This window comes from Camelina sativa, chromosome 3 (assembly GCF_030686135.1).
Source record: "Camelina sativa cultivar CO46 ecotype springtype chromosome 3, ASM3068613v1".
NCBI classification, from domain to species: domain Eukaryota; kingdom Viridiplantae; phylum Streptophyta; class Magnoliopsida; order Brassicales; family Brassicaceae; genus Camelina; species Camelina sativa.
In genome coordinates, this window is record NC_141882.1 from 30,594,671 (window position 1) to 30,600,928 (window position 6,258).

The 6,258-nt window shown below is 37.4% G+C and overlaps 1 protein-coding gene across 1 annotated transcript in view; it reads right to left on the reverse strand.

Annotated features, from left to right (window-relative positions):
- Positions 1–6,258, reverse strand: part of LOC104778406 (protein neprosin) — a 648,080-nt gene that overhangs the window by 36,242 nt on the left and 605,580 nt on the right. The window lies entirely within an intron of this gene.

The following is a 6,258-nucleotide window of genomic DNA, read 5'->3' on the forward strand; positions in this document are numbered from 1 at the left end:
CAGAAACTGATGATGCTGTATTGATCACTACAATTGAAGATGTCATAGTAGACAATTTGGAAAGGGGAGACCCAATAAATCTAGATTATGATGTTGCAGACGCGGAACCTGAAGATGAATTTATGTGTAATTTATCGTCTTCGGATGATGAAGAAGAAGACGACGAAGAACCCTGATATGTAAAATAAATTATGTATAAGATATGTAAAATAATTTACTGTTTAATAAACATTTGGGGTTACTCGAACCCAGGTCTGATGATTTTAATCAGGGTACATTAACCATCTGAACTAATTCTTTTTTTGTGTATATAAACAAAACGTATTGCTTATATTGTGTAACACTCCTCTTATATTTTGGGCAAAAGAAATTTGGGCCCAACAACATTTCTATCTGATCCATCAAAATCGATCTGAGACAAACCTATTCCTAAACCTAAACCTAAAACATTCGATCTCTCCTTCTTCCTCACTTCCTCATCTCCTTTTTCGATTAACCCTAAATCAATCCATCAATTCGATCCATCACCTTCTTCTTCAATCTACCTTCTTCTTCAATCTACCTTCTTCGATACATCATCATTCTTCCTCAATCTAACCCTAACCCTAAACTTTCTTCGATCCATCTCCTTCTTCCTCAATCGATTTATCTTCTATGTCGTTGAATCCTGCTGTTAAGAAAACAAAAAAAGAGAAAGGTTGCACCCAACCTTTCTCAGAGAGCCGGACCCTCTAACCAACCCCCACCCGTCGTTAGAAGACCCAACCCTCTTCCACCTCAGTACAATTTCACGCCAACGGCTCGAATTCCTTCCCCATTCACGCCCCAAGAGCAACAATATTTCTGGAACTTCCCACCGCCATAGACGCTTTTCCAGAACTCAGCCAATCAAGTTCCCGATCCGCCCATTTCGACACCTGTGGTTCAGAACAATACTGCTCACATGCCGGAGGATCATCTGCTATCTCCAACGCAGCACTCTCATGGTCATAGTCAACAACCGTCTTCTCAAGGTAACAACTACGAGCCTCAACTCCAGGATGAGACGATGCAATCTCTAACTGCCCTGCTTACGATGCATGGCCGTGAGAAGTTTACGACTGTTCTCTCTCCCATACTGTTGGAGAAGATGACTTGGTAATGTTTCTAGCTTTGGTTTGATGTAGAATTCGATTTAATTGCTTTGGTTTGGTGCAAGCAATTGGTTTGTCATACTTAGGATGTCTTTGGTTCTCATATTTTGCGGATTGAATTCTTTTGTTGCTTTAAATTGGTTTGTTTGATTGAAAGTTTCAATCTCGTTGCTTTCAATCTGTTTGTAAATCTCATCGCTTTCAATCTGTTTGTCAATCACATCGCTTTCAATTGGTTTGTCATTCTTATTGCTTTCAATTCGTTATAGTAGTGTATGTGAAACAATTGATGCAATATAATCTCTTTAGCATACATTGATTGATTATTATTTTTTTGTTTGCTTTATAACTGTTCTGACTAACTAGCATTGTTTACATGTGTGGAGGTTTGATCGGGACAAAAAAGGTCAATTTGTTCGGAAGATTACCAAGATTATTACAAACAAATTCGATGGTCCATATTATACTTGGACTTGTGTGCCTCCCGATCGAAAAGAAAGATACTTCATGGAATTTGCGGTAAGAATAGTACAATGTAACATGTTTTCTACTTGTGTTTATTGCTTGTTTTCACTAACTTCACTAACATAATTCCTTCTCTTTTTTTGTTATGTAGAAAACTCACACCTGGGATCCATTGATAACAGGAACCGTTCAAGAACATTTCAACACCATCTGTAACCGTCGGATGAAAGGCATGGTTAGCGATGCAAGGACGTCTCGAATTAAACCTTCATGGATTGAAGGTACTCTCTGGCAAGAGATAGTTGATAATTGGGATACTGAAGAACAACAACAAAGGAGTTCAACCTATTCCAAATGTCGTTTGTCTGACCGTAATGGTCTAGGTCTTCACATCCACTTATCAGGACCCAAGTCATATAGAGAAATCCACGATGATCTGGTTAAGTCATTTCTAATTTGTTAGTTACATTTATATCCTTTCTATCTTTAAACACTTTCATAACCATTCTTTATTTTGTAACATTGTAGGAAGAAGAGTTGGGAAGAGAGGTCAGTATGGGTGAAGTTTTTTTCAAAACACATACAAAGCCGGATGGTTCTTATGTGGATGGCAAGGCAGAGAAAATTCATCAAGCTTATCAGCAGAAGTTGCAAGAGAAGATGGCTGAGCTTGAGGCAGATTCAAGCCTTTCAGATGGTATTTCACATCGTCGAGAGCTCACCACCGATGAATTTACTGCCATCTTCCTTGAGGTAAAGTACCATTTCTATTCGATCATGAATTTGTTTTGCTCTTTATTTACAGTTTTTCTTTTTGGTAAAAACAGTGCACTGAGAAGGATTCACGAGGAACTCCTTATGGTCTTGGAAGCCTCAAAGCTAATCTTGGCAAGGGCAAGCAACAATCACAAACTGAAGCCTTTCTTACATTGCAAGAGCAACTCAAGGGAGCCCAACGACAAATTGAAATTCAGGCGATTCTCAATGCTGAAGCTGCTGCTCGAGAAAAAGAGACTGTTTTCCTTGTGGCTGAGCAAAAGAATGAGATCAAAGAGTTGTCGTTGATGGCAAAGTTTATGCGCGACACTAATCCAGCCTACTTGGAGTTTATAGCCTCTAAATCAGCTGAGGAGGACAATCAACATTCACCAACAACATGATCAACTCCAATATGGTTCCTATATTCTCTTAACTCATGAACCAAGTTCTTTTTTTCAGTTTGTATGTGTTATAAACTCTTTCTCTCTTTGGTTTTGGTTTGATTTCTGTTTTGGACTAATGTATTTTCTGGTTTCAATAAAATTATGGTTATTTATATAATGTGTTTTCATTAGATTTTGGACTTGTATATTATGTTTGTTCTCCATTTCATTAATTTTAGGATTAAAATCAGGATTACTATCAGGATTACAGAACAATAATAACCAGTTAATTTTATTGTTTTCTAAAACAAAGTTGTCGTTATGTAGTCGTCATTTAGACGGAACATTGTCGCTAGGTTGTCGTTAAATAGTCGTTAAATATGACGACTATTTAACGACAACCTAGTATTGCAATTTTATTCATGTAACAAAGTCGTAACTTCGTCGTAAATTATTCATCATATTTAACGACTATTACACGATAACTACTAATATAGTCGTACACTAGTCGTCAAATTGTCACTAAATTTAGTTACTACATAACGACTACGTGACCAAAATTTACCGACAACAGTGTATAGTCGTTAAATACCGACTAATTAACGACCAACTGTATTAGCGAGAAAATATTAGCTACAACAGTGTATAGTCGCAATATAGTCACAAATTTTCAATCAACGACTATTTAGTGACTATTCCTACAGTGGCCAATCGCCTGTTTTCTTGTAGTGTTTTGTTGTATGATGTCGACGGTTGAAACATCCGGATATCTAAAGCATCATGATCTTCACGAAAAAATCACAGAATTTATCACTACTAAAAGAAGGTTTATAGAAGTGTCATGAGTTCCGAATTGGTTCGAGACTTTTCTTAAGAAAGCTGTAGGAGGTTAAAGTCTTAGAAAGCATTTTGTTAAAGGGGGAAATACTGATGGATGCTGGTGAGTAAGCTGCAAAAATCGGTTAAAAGACAAGACCATTGAGATAGAAACTCAGTTTGAAGACAAGGCAGTTGAAACAGAAATAGTTGAAGTTTAATGATACACAAGAGTGTTTTGTTTTAATACGTGAGCAGCCAAGCATGGGACAAATGTGATGCATTCGTGTAGGGGGAGTGTTATCCACCCTGTAATTCATGATGGATGTTGATCTTGGTTGTCATTTAAGCATGAGAGATTTGCATAAGAAGAGGAAGAATATGCCCCAAAAAGTATATGAAGAAGGAATACAAGTCTGCACCAGATGTCATAATATGGTCTAGCTCTCAAACACAATTAGAGGCAAAAGCAGGGGGAGATATCGCACATTGGAATGGGGGAGTTTTCTGATCTGGTTTTAAGGACTTGATTTGAAGAATGGGTCTTGAGGACATGAACTGAATTAAAAGAAGTTTCAAGAATCTGCAAATTTTAAGGTAATTCATGATGTTAATATAGAAATCTCATTGTATCAGTTCATGTGAGATAGCTACAAGAAAAGCTAGCAGCAAGTAGTGCACAGAAAAATATAAAAGTTGATATTGGTTGCTACAATTTCTGGTGGAGTTTGTGTTCGAGATTTTTGTTCATATGGATTCAGAAATCGATTATGAGGTGCAGATGCTTATGTCACAATTTCAAGGAGTATTCAAGGTTGCGCATGAGAAGGGATCATCTCAGGTTACCCAATTTCTCATGAATAAGTTTTTGAATTGTTCATGCAAATAAGTAGAGTACTCAAGGCTAAGAAGTGATGAGCAACACAATAGAGGATAGTTGCAGGGCTGCAGAAATTGCTTCCAGTAAAACAAGTAAAAGGAAATTCAAAGTTTATGCTCAGAAGATGGGTGCATTAAAGGCATGTTTAGCAACTGGTTAAATTCAAGACTGCGTAAGATGCTATGAAAAGTTGAAGCACTTGAGATGGGTGAATTAAGATACTTGTTAATTGTTTTTAACTGAGTTTGCACTCAAGCTGGGGGAGAAGAGAACATCAAGTTTATTGTGAGGTAAGAGCAAATATTATGGGGGAGCTCTACTAGTCATTAGAGATTAAAGAATGTGCTTGAGTATCGAACTAGCTTTACTAGTGATTAGAGATTAAAGAATGTGCTTGAGTATCAAACTAAGTTAAAAAGGGGGAGAATGAAGATGTCATGATCTTTCAAGAGTAATACATGATGTAGCATAAAGTGAGAGATTGAAGGAGATTTAAAACTCAGTCATCAAGGGAGAGATTGAAGATATTGTGATGACTGGTTTTATAAGATGCACAAAATTGAAAAGTCCATCATTAAGGGAGAGACTGAAGCTGGTTTTAAAAGGAGCATGGATTATAAAACTCAATCACCAAGGGAGAGATTGAAGATGTTGTGTTGACTGAAGTTTTATAAGGTTTAGAACATATGGTGAAATCTCTAATAAGTGACTGTAATGGATGAGACATGGATACACAGATACATCATAGATGTCTCAGTGATGGTACAACAGTTAAGACAAAGACAATGGACAGAGCTGATATAGAAGATGAAGTATTAAGTTGATTCAAGTACTGGTACATCAGACCTTAAGTAGCGCTTGGTGATCGTGCTGACTCAGTGATTGACACAAAGCAAAGAAGAAGATAAGGTGTTGAATCAAGAACTTTGCAGTTAGATGTATCAAACGTCTGAATCAGTTCTTGTACTAGGCCAACGTTAATAAAAGAAGTACTACAAGAAGCTGATTTAAAGAGTTTGAGTACATAAGCTTACGACCGACTTGGACAAGTCAAGTGGTGGCTGCTGAGCAGGATGGACATCTTGAATAGAAGATTCAAGATGGATATGGAGAGAAACTTTCCTATTTGTTGTATAATAGGAAAATTGTCAATCCTAGGGGTTGTGCAATTGTTAATCTCCCAATTTCTATTTGTTGTATAATAGGAAAGTTGCTAACCCTAGGGGTTGGGCAATTGATATAAATACCGAGAAGGCGCTTCATGGAGACTTGCACGCTTCAAGGTAGTTTCAAGAGATGCACACAAGATGTGTGGTGTCGCCCCATCAACAAGATAGAGAGATCTTTTGATGGTATTCATCTAGAAAAGAATGGTAGGCATAATAGTGCTTGTATCCGCAGTTGTAATTGCTATCTTGTTCTAGTGGATTTGTTCTGGACTAGGTCTCGGGGATGTAGGAAAAACCGAACCCCGTTAACAAAGCTTGTGTGTTATTTACTTTATGCTCATACAAACACGAAGTAGATCTTAACAAGACTTAGCCACAAATATGCGTTTTCAGGCTGCAGAGAATCAAAGGGTAAACTAAGTACTAATCTTTCTGCCGATCATTACCAAATAGTGCTTGATCAAGACTTCCATTAGGGAGGTACTCATATACGAGCAAACGATGATCTCCTTCATACCAACACCCGTAAAGCTTTACTAGGTTGCGATGCAGAACTGTAGAAATTGTTATGATCTCTGCTACAAATTGTCCCTTTCCATGTCAAGATCCATCCGAAAACACTTTCACCGCGATCTCTCTTCCATCACTGAGGT